At 52.3% G+C, this 20,609-nt stretch overlaps 1 protein-coding gene across 4 annotated transcripts in view; it reads left to right on the top strand.

Annotated features, from left to right (window-relative positions):
• The first annotated feature begins 13,651 nt into the window (after positions 1 to 13,651).
• Foxp4 (forkhead box P4) overlaps positions 13,652 to 20,609 on the top strand; it is a 50,787-nt gene continuing 43,829 nt past the window's right edge. For 2 of the 4 annotated variants that reach the window (XM_047558552.1, XM_047558551.1), the window contains exon 1: positions 13,652 to 14,183. The gene's annotated coding sequence lies outside the window, so the exon portion shown is untranslated. The remainder of the gene's footprint in view (positions 14,184 to 20,609) is intronic. The other 2 variants (XM_047558554.1, XM_047558553.1) reach the window with 2 other exon arrangements.

The raw sequence follows: 20,609 nt of genomic DNA, 5'->3' as shown, positions 1-20,609 counted from the left end.
TGGGGTGGCCTCGGAGTGTGGCCACAGGGATGCAGGGAGCGGGGGGCCCAAGAGGCCGTGCAGGGCTGTGTGTAAGACTAGGAGATTTGGGGATTGTATGTGTGCAGGCCCTGGGTGCTGCAGATCCCAGTAGCACCTATGGGTAAGTGTGATCTTGTGTGTATGGGAATGTGGGAGTTTGTAGATGGGCGTCAACGTGGGAGTACAGTATGTGCACATGAGATTTCATGACCAATTCAACCGAAGGGTTGAATTTTGTTCCCTCCCCCAAAAAATAAAAAAAAAGTGAAGTCCTAAGGCCCAGCACCTCAGAATGCAATCTTATTTGGAAAGAGGAACAAGCAGATGTAACCAGTCATGAGAAGTTTGTACTGCAGTAGCGTGGCCCAGAGGCAGCACTGGTGTGCTTGTAAGATGTCCTCGAGGGCCTGGCACTGTGGTGCATGCCTGTCATCCCAGCCACTAGGGAGACTGAGGCAGGAGAGTTACAGAATTGAGGCCAGCCTGGGCAACTTAGCAAGACACTCTCTCAAAGTGAAAAAAGAAAAGAAAAAGATGTTCATGTGAAGACACAGAGATGAATAGAGAACACCGTGCACGCTTGGAGGCCAAGGAGCACCTGGGGCTACCAGAAGCTGGAAGAGCCAAGGAAAGATCCTCCCCTGCAGGTCTCAGGGGAAACCTTGAATTTGAACTCCTAGCCTAGCCTCTGAAACTATAAGACAGTGTCCATTGCCTGAAGTGACCCTGTACGTGGTACTTTGTTAGAGCAATCCCAGGAAAGGAACGCAGGTGTATAGGAACATGTCGTCTGAGCTCGGGATGCAAATAAGTGTGAGAAGCCATGGAATGTGCATGTGTGTGTAGGTGAGAGCCTGGCAGTGAAGATGGGTGTGACTGTGAGAGCGTATGAGTATGTGTGTGAGAAAGGGAATGTGTGAATATGAACACGTGCGCTCACCATCCTAGAAAGGAACTCAGCATCCACCCTCCATGTCCGGGGGCCTCTGCCCATCCCCAGAGTTCTTCTCTGAGCTTGGGAGCCCTGTGTGAGGCCAGGGCAGCTCTGTCCCCAGCCTGTTCCCAGTCTAACCAATAGGACCCAGGAACGTTCCTCAGAGACCCAGATGAGGCCAGGCCTGAAGGCTGGAGGCAGCGAGGTGAGGGGTCAGGGTCTTTGTGTGTGGTTCTGGGCATTCTTGCCTAAAGCCTGATTTCCTTGTAGCTCTCGGCTGCTGTGCTGGTATTACCTGTCCTGCATCAGGGAGTTGTGAGTAACAGAGACAGGCCTAGGTGCTGAGATTCTTCTTTTTGGTACTGGGGATTGAACTCATGGGCACTCTACCACTGAGCTACGTCTTCAGTCTATTTGTTTGTTTGTTTATTTATAGACAGGTTCTCACTAAGTTGCTGAGGCTGGTCTCAAACTTGTGATCCTCCTGTCTCAGCCTCATGAGTAGCTAGGGTTACAGACCTGTGCCACTGTGCCCAGCCAGAGATTCTTGAAGCAACACTGAGCTCCTGAGTAGCTGTGTTGAGCAGCCCCATCCTTGGAGACCACCAGGTGACACAGCGATCTGGATAGTCTGCAAGTCACAAATCCAACCAGCCTGGCCCAGCCTCTGCCCTGCTAGCCAGGGGCCACCACACCTGTTCAATTAATCATCAAGACACGTTTTGTTTTATGAGACCCATGTCTTAGAATACTCAAAGGCGTCCCAGAGAAGTCTTGCTATGAAACCTTTGACAAGTTACTTCTCTCTGAGCTTCTGTTTTCCTTCTGAAAGCGACATAGCTACCCTAACCCTGCCTATATCATAGGGATGTTGTCAGTCTTAAGGGGCCAGATGGACATGAACTTGAAATAAAAGAAATATCTTTTAAAATGCCCACCACACTCAATGACTGAAAGTGACCAGGGATGTAACTCAGTGATAGAGCACCATGAGTTCAAGCTCCAGCATCACAAAATAAGTAAAATAAAATGCCTGCCATCACCTGAACCTGTCAACGGCACCTCAAAAAGGGAGCCCCATGCACTAAGACCTGGGGCATCTCCACCATCTCCACCACTGAGCTACATCCCCAGCCTTTTTAAAATTTTATTTTCAAACAGGGTCTCACTGAGTTCCCAGACTGGCTTCGAACTTGCAATTCTCCTGCCTCCACCTTCTGAGTAACTGGGGTTCCAAGCATGAGCCATCATGACCAGCAAGAATGGTTTTTAATAGACGAAGATTTGTCATCAATCTGATGATAAGGAGCCTTGCTTTTGAACCCAAGTGAAGTAAAATGTTATTTCTTTCCCAAAATTCCATTCATTAGCAGACTTGTATGACCAAAAAAAAAAAAAAAAAAAGGTGTACTCAGTGATTATTGTAATTTCATCAGTAAAAATGATGGAGAAATTTGTTCTTTTTTTTATAAATCCCTACATAATAATCTTCATTTTGTACCTTATCCTCAACACCTAAAATATTTACTGTCTCTGTACAGAAAGTTTGCTGTTCTCTGCTCACTATTCAACGCTGACACTGACACAAAAATAGCTGTGGAGGATGCATAAACAAATGGGCGTGGCTGTGTCCAACAGGACTTTATTTACAGAAACAAGCAGTAGGCAGGATTCGGCCATAGTCTGCCAACCCCTGAAGCAGAACACTGGAAGCCTTTGGCCATTTTGATTGGCTTGGGAAGGGGCAGGTAAATCCCAAGTGAGGTCCAGAGGAGCCAGTGTTGCCTTGAACAATTCATTGGAGTGGATGGGGCGGGATGTGAGTCTGAAGTGATGTGAGGCCCTCCAAGGACTCTGAGAAGGAAGCCCACCCAGAGAAAGGCAGAGTTAAGCAATGGGAGGACCCAGGGGCATCATTTTAAGCCCCTGGATCACACATCATCTGCAACAAACCCTACCCCTTGATTTTTCAGTTCCAGGAGCCAATCAATTTCCATTGCTATTTAAGCCTGTTTGAAGTGGATTTTCTGTTGCTTGCACTGATATAAGAGCACAAAAGAAGAGTGTCTAATCCAGCCTAAGGCATTCAGGGAAGACTTCCAAGAGGAGGTGCCATCTGAGCTGAGTCTTAGGGAGCAACGAAAACATATGGGAGAAGAGGGATGGCAAGCATGGGCAGGGTAGGAGAGGAAGCCCAGCTGCACGAGAGAGCACAGCACATGCCGCAAGTCCCAGGAGGCAGAGCTGAGAGTGGCCCCGGATGAATCAGAGGTAAAAGAAAGGACACCTTTTGCCCAGTGCACCAGGCCAAGGTGTTTGAATCTGGAATGGATCTTGGGGAGAACATGACAAGTCCAAGTTGGCTCTTTATTTTATGATGCTGGGGATCGAAACCCTGGGCTCTCAGATGCTAAGCCCACATGTTGCTAGAGGTTGGCACTTTGGACAGAACTGTTGGACCACTGTGGAGAAGGCACTAGATGGGGGCACAGGGAGTGTCAGGCCAGAAGTGGGGAGGTCAGCTCACAGGCCACAGGAATACTTTGGATAGAAGATAATAAGAGTCCTGACCAATGGCAGGGGGAGGGGTGGGTGAAGAAGAGGGAGTGACCCCGGGAAGCAGTTTGGAAGACAGGGAGAATCAAGGAATGGTATCAGTTTCTAGAGGGACTGAGTAGATCCTGGAACCACCAATGGGAAGAGAACGCCGAGGCAGGGCGTGCTTTCGATCAGGATGATTGGGGACATGTCCAGTGTGCTGTCACTGGAGACCCACAGACATGGACGTAGGATCAAAATCTGAAATAGGGATGTACAAGGATTTAACTCGCAGGTGGTAGTTAAAACCTCGAGAGCGGGTGGATGTGCCCGAAGGGAGGTAGAACGAAGGGGCAGTGGGTCCAGGTTGGAGCCTTGGGAACACTAAGGGTTTGAGAGGGGACAGTGGGACATGAATGAACCCCCGGGGCTCATGCAAAGCAAAAGTGCAGGAGGAGGTTGGAGGGCAGAGTGCAGCCGGCACTGGCGCCCTGCCCACATCTCTCAGCACTTGTCTCTAGATGCAGAAGGCTGCTGACTGCCAACACCTGCTCTGTGCCTGGGGGTTTTTTCTGGCCATGGAAACACCCTTGGCTCTAGCCCAGGGCAAGACGGAAGTGCTGGAGAGTGAATGCACCTGCAAGCAGGCCTCAAGCAGGGGCTGGGGGCTGGTGAATAAATACCCTGGCCCCTGGCCGCATGCTCGGGTGATGGGAGGTGCGCGCCACGCAGCACCCAGGGTCCCCAGGGTTCCAGGGTGGCTGTGCGCGTCTTGCTTAGCATGGTAACTTGTACAGTCTCCCTGTATCGGCTGCCTTCCCTTCCTTCTCAAGACCCTGCTCGCGGGGCTGGGGGGATAGCTCAGTCGGTAGAGTGCTTGCCTTGTAAGCACAAGGCCCTGGGTTCGATCCCCCGCACCAAAAAAAAAAAAAAAGACCCTGCTCAAAAAAAAGACCCTGCTCGCTACTGGTGTTTCTGGGACCAGCTCCTTGCCCTGAATCCTTGTCCTGAAGTTCCCCTCTGGGAGAACCTAAACCAAGGCGAAGGTGTCATGAAATCCAAAGAAGTAGAAAACGCCACGTTCTCCCCAGACTTTAGTCTTTGGGAGGATCCGGTCACCTGTGCCCAGGCACCCATCTCCATGTCCACTGGCAGACCCATTTCTCCCAAGCCCTAAGGCCCTCAGCGGGGCTCACCCCACATTCCTAGGATGAGCGAGCTTCACCATCAAGAGGGCATGGTGGCACACGCCTGTAATACCAGCAACTCGGGAGGACGACACCAGGAGGATCCCAAGTTCAAGGCCAGCCTTAGCAATTCAGTGTGACCCTGTCCCAAAATTTAAAAAATAAAAATAAAAAAGAACTGGAGATGTAGCTTAGTGGTAAATCACCCCTGAGTTTAATCCCCACTGCCAAAAAGAAAAGAAAGAAAGTCAAATAGGGGCTGGTGATGTAGCTCAATGAGAGAGAGCACCACTGGGTTCAATCCCCAGTACCACCAAAAAGAAAGAAAGAAAAAGAAAAATCCTTTCCTGGGCTGGGGTTATAGCTCAGTGAAGAGTGCTTACCTAGCATGTGGTGGGGGTACTGGTTCAATCCCCAGTATGGCAAAAACCAAAAAACCAAACCCTTCTCTCACCTCCTCTCTTTTGAAGACGCTGCAGTAAAGTGCAGTCTCAGGAAGATTCCTCAGTTCCTAGCCCTGAGCCTGCCTTCCCTGTACCCCTGGTACAGCCCTCTTCTGTTCTGGCCTCTGAGTGGCTTTCTCTTTACTTTCCCCCTTTGTCACCTCTCCTTCCCTGTAGGTGTTCACTCCTTCTCTTTCTGTCTGCCTTCTGTTACTGGCTGTGACTGTTGGCCAGTGGCCCACCGGGAGGTACGGAGGGCTGAGTAACCTGGAAATGCTCCCCACCTCCAGTTGGAGTCAGTCTGAGGAGTCTGCTCTTACCTCCTACCCCCAGAGGGAAGCCACTGGGATCTGGATGGAGAAGGTCTTGAACCTGACTTCCTGAGGGGAAAGGGTGCTCAAGAAGCCACACAGGGGAGTGATGAAGAGACCACTCTGCTCTGCAACAATCCCTGGGGTGAACACAGGCGCTCACTAGGAGACCATCGTGGAACCACATGTGTGTTAGTTGTGGTCCTGCAGGAGCGTTTCAGCCTTGCTGAGCTGTGGTCTTGTCATGAGCAGAATAAGGACAATAACAGACCCCACCTGACTTATTCTGGGTTCCCACAGAAGTGGATCCTGAGCAACTATTCCATTGCAAATGGAAAACTCCAGTAGGGAAGTAGGAGAATCAAATAAGGCGGGGAAGGAAGTCCAGATCTGCAGGGGGATGGAACCAAAGAACACGCCTTGGAGTTGTACTATAGTGTGTGTGGAGTGTTTTTTGATGTTGGGTTTTTTTTTTTGTTGTTGTTGTTGTTGTTGTTGTTTTGTTTTGCTTTGTTTGGTACTGGGGATTGAACCCAGGGCACTTAACTACAGAGCCACATCTCTAGACCTTTTTATTTAGAGACAGGGTCTCGCCAAATTGCTGAGGCTGGCTTTAAATGCACAATCCTACCTCAGCCTCCTGAGCTTCTGGAATTGCAGGTGTGCACCACCACCACATCCAGTTTGGGGGTTGTTTTTGTCTTTGTTTTGGGGATACTAGGGACTGAACCCAGGGCCTCGTGCATACTAGGCAAGTGCTCTACCACTGACCTGCATCCCCAGCCCTTGTTTTGTTTTTTGTTTTTATAGTGCTAGGGATGAAACCCAGGGCTCACACATGCTAGTAGATGCTCTACCACTGAGCAACATCCTAGCCCAGGACAGGGGTCATGGGTGGAGGGCTCTCCTGGGTCTTACTCAACCCGGGCAATCGTGTCTCCCACATAGTGGCAGTGTGGGTTCCAGTGCCCAGAGGGAGCCCTCAGGGAAGGAAAAAGCAGGCCCTAGAGACTGGATCCTCAGGCTATTAAATGGTCAGGATGAGGGCCCAGCAATGGGTCACCAACAGCATTGTCTCAGTGAGTTGCTGGGATGGGGAACGAGGTCATCTGTGCCAAGTCTAGCACCTGCCTGGTCACAGGAGGTTCTTCTTTTCCATCAAGACCCAGCTTACTCCAGTTTTTGGCAGCCTGGTTCTAGGGCTTCCTGCTACCTAACAATGGTGAGGGAGGTCTTAGGGCCAGAGGGTCTGGGGTCAAGAGCAAAGGGGTCTATAAGAGAGAGGATCCTCAGCAATAGAGGGAAGGCCAGAAAAAAAAGAGTAGGTGCCAGAGAACCAGGGAGGAGGTGGACCCTGAGGCCCAGGCCTGGCATAGAATATGGCTCAGATCACTGTATGGAAGCCCCAGAAAATGTCTAACCTCTCCCCATGGGCCCAGGGGGACGCCACACTTAATAAGGGTGAACAAAGACTCTCTCTTACCTTCCCTTATATCCACCCTACATTGTTTCTGTCATTTGGAGATCTGCTTTCTCTTAAAAAAAAAAAAAAAAAAAAAAAAAAAAAAAAAAATCCCAAGGCCATTGTGAGGATTCAAAGTATATCTGAAAAGCTCCTGGTGAACAGTAGATGCCCAGTACATGGTGGCACTTCCTGTGTAAGTCCACCTTGACTTTAATTTTTCTCCTTTGCTCTCCAGGTCCAGTGACTGAGACCCCAAGCCCCAGGCCTTTAAGTTCCTTGGAAAGGAATGATTCCCTTGCAGAAAGGCAGAGAGGGAGTGGGGAGGGGCGATGAAAAGAACGGGGAGTACTGCCTTCTGGGAGGATAGTATGACTCCCAGGGAGGGAGGGTGCTGCCTTGTCTCGTCTTCTGTCACCCCATCCTTAACCACCAACTCTTTTCTTGCAATAGTGAAGACTGGCCGGGCGCAGTGCCACAGGCCTGTAATCCCGGAGGCTTGGGAGGCTGAGGCAGGAGGAGCTTGAGTTCAAAACCAGCCTCAGTAGGGGTGGGGGGGAAGGGAAAAAATAACAGAATGAATCAAACAACATTACCCTATGTAAATTTATGATTACACAAATGGTATGCCTTTACGCCATGTACAGACAGAGAAACAACATGTATCCCATTTGTTTACAATAAAAAAAATAGTTACAAAGAAAAAAACAAACAAAAAAAAAAGAAAGAAAGAAAGAAAGAAAACCAGCCTCAGCAACTTAGAGAGGCCCTAAGCAACTCAGGGAGACCCTGTCTCCAAATAAAATTTTAAAAAGGTCTGGGAATCTGGCTCAGTGGTTAAGTGCCCCTGGGTTCAATCCCTGGCACAAAAAATAAGTAAAAACAGGGAAAATTCTGTTACTGCATACATTCTACAAAACTCAGTTGACACCTGCAGGGCCCCAGCTCGTCGTAAGGGGTCTTATTTTTTTTAACAATGCTTTAGAGTATTATATCATAATCAGATCAAATCAACATGCATTCACTGTGTACCCACTAACTAAAAGACACTGAACTGGGTGCAATGGGCAATCCCCAAATGACTAGAATCCAGGGTCCCTAACCTTGGGACTTTATTATCAAATTGGAAAAATGAGGCATAAATGGCTAAATAGTTTACAATGTGTTTAAAGTTACCAGGCACTTCTGACATAAAAGTTAGCCACGACACATTGTAACCTCAATGACACCTGAGTGCTAAAGAGGAGAGGGAAAAGGTAGGAGTGGCCGGGTAATCAAAAGCTCCTGCCAGGAGCTCTGCCCCAGCCCCGCTTCTCCTCCCACCTCTATGCTGGGCTCTCATGCAGCTAAGGAAACAGAGGCCAAGCCTCTTGCTTCAGGAGTTCAGCTTAGAAAATGATAGAATTGAGATTGAAATCCAAGAATCTTCCTAAGGGAGGAAGATGTGGGGTAGCTCTTTCAAATTAAAGAACTAAGCAGGACTTGTAGCACATCTAAGTCCCAGCAACTTAGCAGGCTGAGGCAGAAGGATTCCTTGAGCCTGAGTGTTTGAGACCCTGTCTCAAAAAAGGGGGGAAATGTAAATAAAGGGAGAAGGGGCTCCTTCATTTTTCTTTTCTTGCAGTGCTGGGGTTTGAACTCACAGCATAGTGTGTGTTTGGCAAGTGTGCTACCTTTGAGCTAAGCCCCCAGGGGATTCTTTGCTCCTTGGCCCCTCCCCGCCCCCAAGCACTCCCCTCCACCTCCCAACCCCAAGAATGACAGGTGGGAGGGATAAGACACTGGGTCTGCTTTCCGGGCTCTTCCTACATATGCTTTACTCTCCCTACAGACATCCCAAGCAGGGATCTCAATTGACCCAAAGACGCTGTGTTCTAATTAATGCAAAACTGCTCACTGCTTGTCAAGTTATGTTCATCTCCTGATATTTAATGACTGATTTTCCACCCATAAGCCCAAAGTGCCGTGCCCACCACCATGAAGAAAACCTGAATCTCTGAGTCCTGAAAAGTGCAAGGGGTTCTGCAAACACGTCCCAGGACCCAGCCACCTGGCCAGCCTGGCACCCAGAGGAGCAACCCAACCTCCTCGGTGCCCTAGGCACCCTCTCCTCCCCCTTAATGAAAGAATTCTTCATTTAAATCGTTATTTATCTTGGGGAACAGTGTCCTTTGTGAAGAAGGAAAGGGCTACCCAACCCTTCTTTACCCTACCTCCACTCAGCACAGACCTGGGTCTTTCAGGGTCAGAAAGATTGGGAAGCAAGGTAGATGGGAAGGGAGAAGATTCCAGAGGAGGAGCAGGGGAAAATTGCCTGAGCGGGAGGCAAAAGGTCAGGAAGGAAGCCCACTGCAGAGAACCCTCAATGGACTATCATGGATACAATCTAACTGTCCATCAACAGGAGGGAGCTTGATAGGGTGGAATGCTCTCTGCCAGCCTCTTAAAATAAATGACCTAGAGATACATGTAACAAACCCGAATTCACCTGGACAACATGCAGTTGAATAAAATCCAACAAGTAAAAGCAAGAAATAAAAAGACACCTTTCACTTAACCTATTTCCCCCCTTTTTTGCCATGCTGGGGAACCCAGGGCGTCACATGTGCTAGGCAATCTCTCTGCCACTAAACTGCACCCCTGCCTTAACATTTTAAAAGAGCCGGTTAGTACTAAATGATTGAGTATAAAATTTACTTGGGCTGGGCGCAGTGGCTCACACCTGTAAACCCAGCAGTTCGGGAGGCTGAGGCAGAAGGATCTTGAGTTCAAAGCCAGTCTCAGCAATGGTGAGGTCCTAAGCAACTCAAGGAGGCTAGTGTTCAAGTGCCCCTGAGTTCAATTCTTGGTACCCAACTTCCACCAAAAAAAAAAAAAAAAAAGAAAGAAAGAAAGAAAGAAAGAAAGAAAGAAAGAAAGAAAGAAAGAAAGAAAGAAAGAAAAAAGAACATTCCTGGATCCCCAGAAACTCCCTTGTGCCCCCTCCCAGTTGCTTCTCTACCTGAAGAGGTCACTTTCCAGAGTTCCAACACCATTGAGTCATTGGACCAGTTTTAAATGTTCAAATAATGGAATGGAGCTATGTGCTTTGTTGTTTGTTTTTTGTTTTCATGCTCAATACTATGTGCAATTCCTCCATGTCATTCTATGTGACAATGGTCTGTTTATTCTTATTGCCAGGTACTAGCCCATGTATGACATCCCGGTCCCCTGAACTATTCTACTCTTGGTGGCTATTATGAATGGTTGGCATATACTAATAGGTGACATAGCATTCTTAGTGTATGCATTTTGGTGAACATATTTAGGTAGGTGTTTCTGTTGACATATACTTAGAAGTGCAGTTCTAATTAATAAAGTGTTAGTCCCTGAGAAACAGAAAAAGAATATTTGAGGCAGGTACAGGAGTGTACATCTGTAATTCTGTCAATTCCAGGAGGCTGAGGCAGGAGGATCACAAGTTTGAGGCCAGACTCAACAACTTAGCAAGAGTTTGTCTCAAAATAAAAACAAACAAACGAACAAAAAAACAATGGCTGGGAATGTGGCTCAGTGGTACAGTGCCCTTGGGTTCAGTACCTAAAAAAATTTTTTTGAGATAAGATTGGAATAGTCAGATAAATGAAATTATAAAATATCTGGCCTAGGTGTTAGGACTATGGGAATAAAAGACTTTTTAGATACACTTCGAGCATCACCATCATCTCCTCCTAAGGGGTATCAGGCCTGGTACTAAATACAAGTTCATCCACTAGCTAACTTCATACCCATGAAGCAGCTGACCCTGGGAAAGGGCATCTGTTTCTGGATGTGAAGACCTGGAAGCCAGTCCTTGCTGAACCACCTTCTAGCTGTGTGACCTGAGGCAAGTTACCCAACCTCTGAGTTTCCGCTGTAAAATGGGGAAGAGAGCCACTGTAGTTGGGGTGATGAAGCTAAACAGCATGTTCATCAAGTGCCTGGCACACAGCAGGCATTTAATAAGTGGAAGCTCATGATTCGCAACTTTCTGAAGTGGATGTTCTTCATTTTTAAGTGAGGAAATGGGCTCACAAAAGGAAAAAATAAACATTTATGGAAAACACTTGAGGAAATGAGGAGCAGGTTACTCAGCTTGAAGCTCGGCCCAGCCACCTGAGGAGGTAGTCTCCCAATTTGGTAGGTGAAAGAACTGAGGCTCAGACATCATGTCACTTGCGCAGGTCACACACTAGTAAGTGACAGAGGTTGAAGATCAACCCACCACTGCTTGGCTGTAACCCCTGTGCTCCTAACCTGGCCTCCCTAATTCCACCACCTGAGCATATGCGCCTACCCTGAATCCTGTGAAGGGACAGACAGTTGTCTCTCTTGCCTGGTCCCATCACTCCCCACCAGGAGCGCAGGATTATTCTCAAAACTCATGAGAATTATTCCCAAAACTTCCTGCACCCAGAAGAAGGGCATCAGGCAGGATTCTAGGATTTGGGGGCATTTGTTCTGTGCCACCCTTTTGAGAGACATTGTTTCTCTCACTAAAATGCTCAGTAGGTGAGGACAAGAGAGGGTCTCTTGACGCCCTCGGGCCTTTCACTGAGACTCACAGGTGCTGAGAACTGAGCTGGTCTGGAGGCAAAAGTATTTCCCAGGGACCCCACGTGAGAGGTGTGGAAGACTGACACAGAAATGAGATGGGACAAGGGCTCCCAGGTATGAGAAGAGCCCACTGGAGGTCACTTCATCCTCCTCCTTGCAGAAATCCCCTCTTTTGTGTCCAAAGCCCCTAATTCTCACTCTCCCCTCAGCCTTTGTAATATAAGGAATGGGCAGGGGGCTGAGCGCATCCTCACAGGCCCAGTGGTACTGACACAGGACCTGCCACTACAGGCTGGGTCCAGGGTTGTCTGCACAGCATGACATCTACTGAGCTGGCTCTCCACAGAAGATAAACTGGATCACACTACCAAGGGCTTTGCTCTTCCCCAAGCACCCTTGCAGGCAGGTAACTTACAGTAGGCAGTGGCACTTAAAAGTTCTCCAGGAGCATCTTCACTGTCCTTGCCCAACTGGCTGTAGTTAGAATCCTGCTCAATCACTTATCAACTGTGTAAGCCTGGGCAAGTGACAAGGTCTCTTTGTGCCTCAGTTTCCTATATTCTAAAAGAAGAAGATAACAGAACTATCTGCTCACAGGGCTAGTGTAAAGATTAAATAAATCCACGCATCCAGCATGTGGTATGACTCAAACATTAGCTTAATGCTTGCAGGGTAGTTGCACTGGAAAGGTCACGGTGATGGCATAGGGCTGAGGATGGAGCTCGGTGGTACATCATGTGTTTAGCATTCCTGAGGCCCTGTGTTCAATCCCCAGCACCACAATAAATAAACAAGTAAAATGGCACTGAGTGTTCTCCCCCAACTTCAAACTACATTTCAGAAAGACTCTGTCACCCCTGCCCAATAGGACAAATACAGAAGCTCTGGACCTGTACAGTATCCTTGCACATTAAAACTACTGGGCATTGCAACCACAGAGAAAGGACAGCCTCCTCTCTGAGACCCCTTTCTCTCAAGCTTTATTGGAAGAGGCTTCTCCAAGAGATCCTTTCTCCTCGGGCAACTAGGCATTAATTCTTGCCACAGCCCATCCTCCACAGGGCCATCATGTGTCTGCCCCTGGTCCACCTGTCTCAGGTGACCCGGGGCCAGGGGGGCCTGCAAGAACCATTATTGCCTTACTGCCCTCATTCTACAGCAAGCTCCTCCCTTAGTCTTGGGGACCTGGCATCACTGGGCGGGTGGAGGGCACTCGTTAAAGATCCCTGAGGCATTCTTCCTTCTACCCAGCCTCAATACACGGACCGAGGGAAGATGTTTCCAATGCGGAGAAGGAGGTATGAAGATTTATTCAGATCTCCACCGATCTCCAATCTCTGCCACCCACCATAGCCCTCCCCCTTGGATCTTGGGCCTTTCCTCGCCCGGATGTCCCCCTCCCCACCCAAACACACACCACAGCCACCCCGACAGTCCCTTCAGTCTAGGCAGAAACGGTATGCAGAGACGCTGAGTTTTGTTTACAATCTAATTTGTCTAGATAATTGCCTCGACTTTGCTCTTCGCCGTGCCCTCGTGGATCCAGTCTTGGGCGCCTTCTTCACCGGCTCTCAGAGCACTTTACGGGAAATTCCCTTTCCGCTAGGGAGGCAGCGCTCGGCGGAGCTGCGGGGTGGGGGGTGACTGTTCACCCAGAAGGAGCCTCCCCGCCCCCACCCCGGTTCAGAAAGCCCACCCCAGCCCCCACGCACTGCAGAGTCGGAGGGAGGCAAGACAGGCCGGGGCCGGACGGCGGCTCCGGACTCTGGGGGCCCGGGCCACTCCCCGCGCCAGGCGCAGCCCGCCGGGAACCAGTGAACCGTATGGGAGCAGGACTTGGCCGTACCTCCAGACTCCAGGGAAAGGCCGGAGTTTACAAAGCGCACCATGGGATTGGTCCGAGGCCAGGGCGAATCTCTGGGGTCTCTCTGCCTACTGCCTTTCTCAAATTTGTAGCCCCAAGTCCTCTCTCCACGTCCCCATTTTTCCTCCCCTAAACTTCGGTCCACGTGGTCTTTCTCGCTCGCGGCAGGCTGCCTCGCGGGGTGAAAGTTGCTGCACCTGCTTTAGGCGAATTATGGTAGCACTAGAAGTTGGTCTCTCCTCCCTCCTCCGCCGCTCGCTCGCTCGCTCGCTCCCTCCTCCCGGGCGCTCCGCGCGCTCCCTCCTTCCCCTCCACCCCTCCCTCCCCCGCCCCCTCCCGCCCCGCCCGCGCGCCGCCCGCTCGCAGCCACTCGCAGCCCGGGCTCAGTCGCAGCCCCTCGGAGTCCGGAGCCGGCCACCCCTGCGGACCGGACAGTGAGGCCGGCGGCCGGGACAGAGCCCCCAGCCCGCGAGGAGGGCGCGGCGCAGGCGGCGGCGGCGCGGCGGGGAGGAGCCCGGGCCGGAACCAGGGCTGGGCCGGGGGCGGGGACGCCGGGGTCCCGGAGCCCGGGAGCCGGAGCGATCTAACGAACGTCGCGGGAGGACCGGGAAGGAGGAGCGGAGCCGGAGCGAGCCGAGCTACCCACAAAGTGCGATGCCCCGGCAGGGCTGAGGCGCGCGGCGGTCGGCGCGGCGCGCAGGGAGGACGCCCGAGAGCTGCGCGGCGCGGGGCGGCGCGGAGGGGCAGCCCCGGCGGGCGGCGGCGGGCCCGGGCTGCGACCCGAGCGAGCCCCATGCCCTGCGCGGGCTGACGGGCCGGAGCCCGCACGGAGCGGCCGGGCCGGACAGGTAGGTGGCGGGTCGGGCCCGGGGAAGCGGGTGGGGGCTGGGCCGGCGACCAGACCAACTCCCTAGCTCGCGCACTCTCTCGCCCGCTCACTGGCTCACTTTGTGTTTGCAAACTGCCCGCCGGAGACGCGCCGGGCGCCGGGAGGAGTCGGGCCCGGGCCGGCGCACTTTGTTCAAGCCGGGGCCGGCTGTAGTGCACGGACCCCGGGGGATCCGCGAGACCCCACCCCCGGCTCGGGCCCCTGCGGGCCGGAGCTGCCTTGGGAACAGGTGGGGGCTACTGCGCGGTGGCGGGGGGGGGGGCGGTGGCGGGCAGCGGGGGCCGGCCGGGGGTGGGTGGCTGGAGAGGCCACTGAGGCCCGCCCTTCCCCAAGAATCTGGGCTCCGCCCCCTCCGGGCCTCGCCGCTGGGAATGGGGTGTAAGGGGGCGCGACCCCCCCCCCCCCCGCCCGGAGTCAGACAAAGAATACTTCCCGGCCCGGACTTTCCTGAGCTGGGAAGGGAAGTGGTGAAGTGGGCTCCCCATTCCCAGTCTGTACGGGACTCTCCAAAATAGGCCAGAGGCAGAGGGACTGGGGCGCCGGGGGCGGGGGGGGGGTTACTACAGTCCCACCCGCCGCGTCGCCTTGAGTGAGGAGGGGACTTGTGTTGCTGAGGTCGCACCTCGGAAGTTCTGAGACCAATCAATCCTCTTTCTGCCATCCTTCATTGAGCTCGGAGATAGAGCGGAAAACTTCTTGGGGACTTGAGAGCGTCTGGAAATGGCCTCTGTGATTTTTGTGCGCCCGAGCCACAGGGCGAGGGACCGATCTGGCGCATACCTCTATTCACTCGGTTTGGGGAAAGCTCCCACCCCACCATGTACTGGGGTGGGGGGAAGGCCAGGAGGGAAGAGGGTCCGGAGTGACCAAGCAGGACTCTGTCCTCCCAGACTGAGGACTCTATGTCCCCCGTGAACAACCCCTTTCCTTCCCCCGACACCTCTCTGACCCGCGGCCACCCCGGCGGCGCTCCAGCATCGCGCTCCGCTTCAACGCCAAACAAACTTCCTTGAGCTGCGCCAGAGCAGAGCCCTTGGCGCTAGAATGCAGGGTGCCCTGGGAGACCTGGTGTCTCGGCCACCTGGGTAAAGGATCGTGTAATTTCGCGGGATGCGGATTCTGAGGCCGAGGCCCTGACGGCGGTGGATTACCTCTCTCCCCCCCACTGGGGCGACCTCGTGAACACACCCATGTCCCATTCCGACTCTCTAGGTTGGGAGGAAAGGGTATGGGGGCCCTGAACTCAGAGAGCGCCCTGCTCCTCCCTTTGCACCCCCGACTTCACGTGCCAACCCCGCCGGACGGTTTCCTAGCTTACTTGGCACCTGGGACTGAAGGCATCTGGAGATCACGGCATGTGGAGCACCCCAGCGCCGCGGAGTCTCCCTTCTGGTAGACCGCGGCGCCCTGAGCTGGGGAGAGGGGCGAGGGACCCAGAGGAGCAAACCCAAGATTGAAGCTACAGTTCCGGAGAAAGCCCAGAGCGTTTTGGCCAATGCGGGATTTTATCTGAACTTCAGCATCTTCGCCCTGCTTCAAAGCACTCGCCTGGATTCGTCCCAGACCGAACTGTTAGGTGTTGAGGGCCTCGGGGAGCGCAACTTGAGGGGCGGTTGCCGTGGTTAGACCAAGAGCCCCCTCTCCCACCCAGGAGAAGAGCAGCGGAATGGTCTGTGTGGCGGGTGGCTGTGGGAGGGTCCGAGCGGTCTCACCGCCCAACTTCCCGGGGCCCAAGCTCACTTTCCGGGACAGACCAGCTTCTTGGCCTCCATGCCCTGGGTCACAGGCATTTGGAGCCCCCTCCCTCTGCTCCTTCAACACGACCCGAACCGAGAGGAGCTGTTTGAAGGGGAGCCACCGGCCTCAGACAACCTCTGCCCGCCCCCGCGGAAAACCGCTGTGGGGAAGTCTGAAGCCTTTTTTTTTTTTTAACTTGAGAAACTTTTTTTTGCCCCTTGGGGTTCTGAGACTGTTTGTCACCTGTTGGCTGCAGGGAGGGCACAGGGACTTTGCAGTGGGCACCTAGGTAGCTTGCCGGCTCCCGCAGTGCCTTTAGATCTGAGTTGCTCTAAAGACAGTGCACCCGGAGCTCTCATTTGGTGTGACTTCCACTCTAGTCATTGGGGCAAGGTGGCATGGGGAGGAGATGGTGCTGTGGGTGCCCCCTCCCCAAGTCCTTAGATGAGATCTTAATCTGTGCTCCTGGATCCTTAGATGCCCCACCTTACCCTGGCCCCAGCCTTGGCACTAAGGTGGGGAGACCACTGGAAACTTACATCCTAGCAGCTTCTCCCTGGGCCCCCAGGTGGAGTTTTCTATTCTCCCAGTCCTGGGAAGGTTTATCAGGAGTTCTGGAGTTGGGGAACCCCTGAGCCCTAGGAAAGGAAAGGCCTGACACTAGAGCTGAAGAATACCTGGGGATGGGCTCAAGTGGCAGAGACCTGCCCCTGTTCCTTACACCTAGACACCCCATCCCCCTTTCTCTGTCTTCGGCCAGAATCCTCCTTTCTGGCTGTAGGCAGGTAGGTTCCTTCTTGCCAGGAATGTGTATATCCTGCTGGGCCCCTACTCCAAACACACCTCTTCCTGAGGGAAGGGAAGCAGGACGACAGAGGGGGGTGTTTCTTTTGATCCAGTAATTCCCCAAGTGTTTGTTGTGCCCCTACTCTGGGCAGGTCCCAGGCTGGGTATTTGGGTACTTAAGTGATAAAGCTGGGGTCTGTTCTCTGGACCTCAGCATTGGGCAGGAGAGACTGATAAGATGGGAGCAGCCAGGGTTGCAGAGAAGGGGTGAGAGATGCAGGGGAGGGAAGGGACATCTCCAGAAGCCTTCCTGCTCCACAACTGGCCTCTCCTCCCCTACATCTTAACCCTTAGCCTCCCCACTGCCTTGGGGTTTCCTGGAGGTCTCCTGTCACTCCCACTGGGGCAGTACACCCCTACACCCTCCTCCCATGCAGGTGCAATGTCTTTACCTTTCTTAAATAACTATTTCTTCCATCCAAGGGTTTCCTCACAGTTTCCTTCTCTAGGTCTTGCCCCATCCCAGCTGTCCAGGCCAAGGCAGCCTCAGGACTATTTTTGTCAGGACTCTGGGCTCCATTGGCTGGGATGACTTCCTCAGACTTAGTTCCAGAACTCTGGAACCCAGAGCAAGGAACACAGGCCTCCCCAGGGCAGAACATGTGTCAGAGTGGAACTTGGCAATAGAAATGGGACTCTGGGGAACTTAATTAAGCTCCTCGAACCTCAATTTTCTTAGGTTGTAAAGTAGGTCAATAATACCCAATGTAGAGAGTCAGCTTGGGAGTTGAATGAGAGGTAAGTTCCTAGCATGGTGCCTGGTGCATGGTAGTGCCAATCCAGGGATGGCTTTTAAAAATTGTTAGTTTACTAGCACTGCCAGGCCACTTATTGGGCTGAATACTGGAAATACTGGAGTATTAACATTCATTTTATAGGCTGGAAAAAGAAGCCCAGAGAGAAGAGACAACTTGACTGAGGTTACACAGCTACTTAGTAGCAGAGCTGGGACTAAAATGTAGGAGTCCGGACCCTAATATAACCAGCAGGGCTTGAGCCTCTGCTATGGGGAAGGGATGGAGGGGCCGCCACCCCCTGCTTCCTCACAAGTTTGTCTTGGACTCCTCTCTTCCCTCTATCAGAAGATTGTACCTTCCCTTTAGAGGAGGACTGGGGTGTGGAATCTGATTGAGCACCCCCCCCCCCCCCCCCCGCCAGTGCCTTGAGTGTCCTCCCGGTATTGCTAAGATGCTTATGGATAAAAGTATAAATGAAAATTCCCCAGAACGTGAAAGAGTAAAATGACTGGCACCCCCTTTCTCCAAAAGGGAGATTTCTCGTTTTTGGAAATCATAGCTCTCACATCCTTATGGAAGACATTTGGCCACAACTTGAGACAGTTTGGGATCTCAAAGTTTGGGAGCTGAATGGATCACCTTAAGAGGCAAAAAGAAACATCCCCGAGCCTGAAGTTGTTGGCTTTCTTCAGTGTTGCCTTCCGGGATTTTCCATGAAATGCACACTTGTAGTCACTGCCAGTTCTGCCAAGACAGGATCACCTGGGAACCCTCTTTCTTCTCTCCTCCAAAATTTATGTCTGTACCTTGTGACTGTGGCTGTGGTGGTCTTGTGAGGTGCTGCTTCTGGGCTCAAGGCACACTGACTGGGAAGCAGGAGCTCCGGCACAAAAGGTACAGGCAGCATCCGGCTATGAGGTGAGGGGCTGTGCAGTCACTCTGGTGTGTTGCCTGGCCAGAGCCCTCCCTTGCCTTGATCCCTGGTTCCAAGACTGCCCACCACCAGCCCATGCCAGGGTCTTTTTGTTTTCCTCAGCTCTCCCACTTAATTGAAGCCCCTGCACCTTTCTTCTCTCCTGCCAATTCCAGCCGTTCTGCCCACCTCCTGGGCCTCTTCCTCTGCGCACTGAGACCTCAGGGTGGGTGGGGTCCACTGATGGTACAAGGCAGAGGTAAAGGTTGTTTCCTTTCCCAGCCCGAGTTTGTTCTGATGGCATCTGACCTGGGTTTCCATGTAATGGAGACAGGTTGAGAGGGTTTTTCCAGACGGTGAAGATGAATGTAGAATAAAGACCCTCTTGGCATTTGTTCAAGGTAGGCAGGGCTGGTAGGCATGGAAGTGACCTAGAATTCTGACTGGCAGGAAAGAGGAGGGCAAAATGATGACCACTTGAGGGCAGGGTGGCTCAGGGACTGGACCATCGTGGAGTACCTCTGAGTGCAGGGACACTGGTGGGACTCTGAAGAAGTGAAATTGGAACAGGCTTGTTTGCAACTTGGAAAATCTGAAATGGAGCAAGTATGGGAATGTGGATCTTTTGCGTGGGGTTCTGGGTCCTGACGGGACACATGTACCTGTGGCAGTCCTTGGGAGAGCCTGCAGGAGGAAGGGAAAGTGGGGGTGGGCAGGCATGGGGGTTTGTTTTTCTTTTTCCTCTGGGTCAGGTCTGAGCAGGCTCCCTGGAATATGACTTCTGGCTTTCCATTCATTTCTAGAAGCCCACATTTCTAGGAGCCCCAGATCCAAGAAGTTGCTCCAAAAGTGGGCCAAGGTAGACTTCCTCCTTGCCTTCGGTGTTCCTTGCACAGATTCTTGTCTGCATCCTGGAAGAAGAAGGTGCTGTTGGGGAAAATTTTGGAGGGAGATGGAACATCAAGATTTGTGGGAAACCCAGAAGGGGTCACTTGGGGAGCAAAACTCTGAGCTCCAGGCTTCCCTGCCTCTAGATGGGAACAGGAGGCACTCTGAAGGTCAAGGGTGTGTTGAGTTGAGAATCCCTCCTTCAAGAAACTGGGGATTTTCCCCAGCAAGCCAGGGCTACCTGCTCTCCTCCTCAGCTGAGGCACTGCTTCGAGTTACCGCTGAAGGAGCCCTTCTCTGGAGCTCTTAGGGGTATTGAGATCTGAAATGAGAAATGTTTAGGCCCTCACTGAGTGCTGAGAAAATGCCTGGCATGGGGCTGGGGGACCAGTGCCTGGGGTCCGCAGGGGCCTTGGCAGTGCAGCCTGTTTTTCAGCTGCAGGGAGGACCACCCACATTCTGTGCTACACCCCTGAGTTCAGGAATGACTTGGTGGGTCTGGGTTCTGAACAGGTTCCGGACTCACACACATACATCATGGGAACCCAGTAAGGCACTGCTGCCGAGGCCCTATGTCGCTCTATGACCTTAGGCACCCCTTGTCTTCCCTGTGGGCCCCAGTTTCCTACTGTACAGTAGGTGAGGGACACCCACAGACCCCTCTGCCTAGCTTCAGCTGCACACTCTCTTTGTTTCCAACAGCAACAGGAAGCCACTGCCTCCTAGGTCTTTCCAAGGGGCACTATGGAGCTCGGGGCAGGGAACCCTATGACCCATAGAAGTCTCCTCCTTGCCAATTAGCCAGCTGAGCCTGATTAAAAGGGGTGCTGCCCGCCCCCTCCTGCCTGATCCCATCGACGAGATTTCCCTTCATCAGAATCTCACATCCTCCAGAAATTAATTTGATGCCTCTTGTTATCAATTAATTGAATCTCCTTGGGAGAGAGAGCTGTGCTAGGCGGGCTGCAGCTTGGCCCTTGCGTGCCTCTGTCCTCCCTCCCCCTCACACCAGGACAGTCTTCCCCTCCCCCATTTCTCTTTTTCTGCTTTGCTTTTAATTTCACTTATTTTCTAAAATAAAATTGCTATGGACCCCTTTGCTCAGTTTGGCCTGTGTGGATACCTGTGGGCTGAGTAGTGTCTGAGATTCACCCTTTTTGAGACAGTGGTAGGGGCATGGGGAGTTCCTCTCCCCTGGGCCATGTTTGATCTCTCCTTAAATAAACAAAATCTCACCCTTTGGGAATTTGGCCTGACCCTGACC

The sequence above is a fragment of the Sciurus carolinensis genome, chromosome 7 (assembly GCF_902686445.1).
Source record: "Sciurus carolinensis chromosome 7, mSciCar1.2, whole genome shotgun sequence".
Classification (NCBI taxonomy): Eukaryota; Metazoa; Chordata; class Mammalia; order Rodentia; family Sciuridae; genus Sciurus; species Sciurus carolinensis.
Note: the sequence above shows the minus strand (reverse complement) of the source record. Positions and strands in the feature narration are given on the sequence as shown.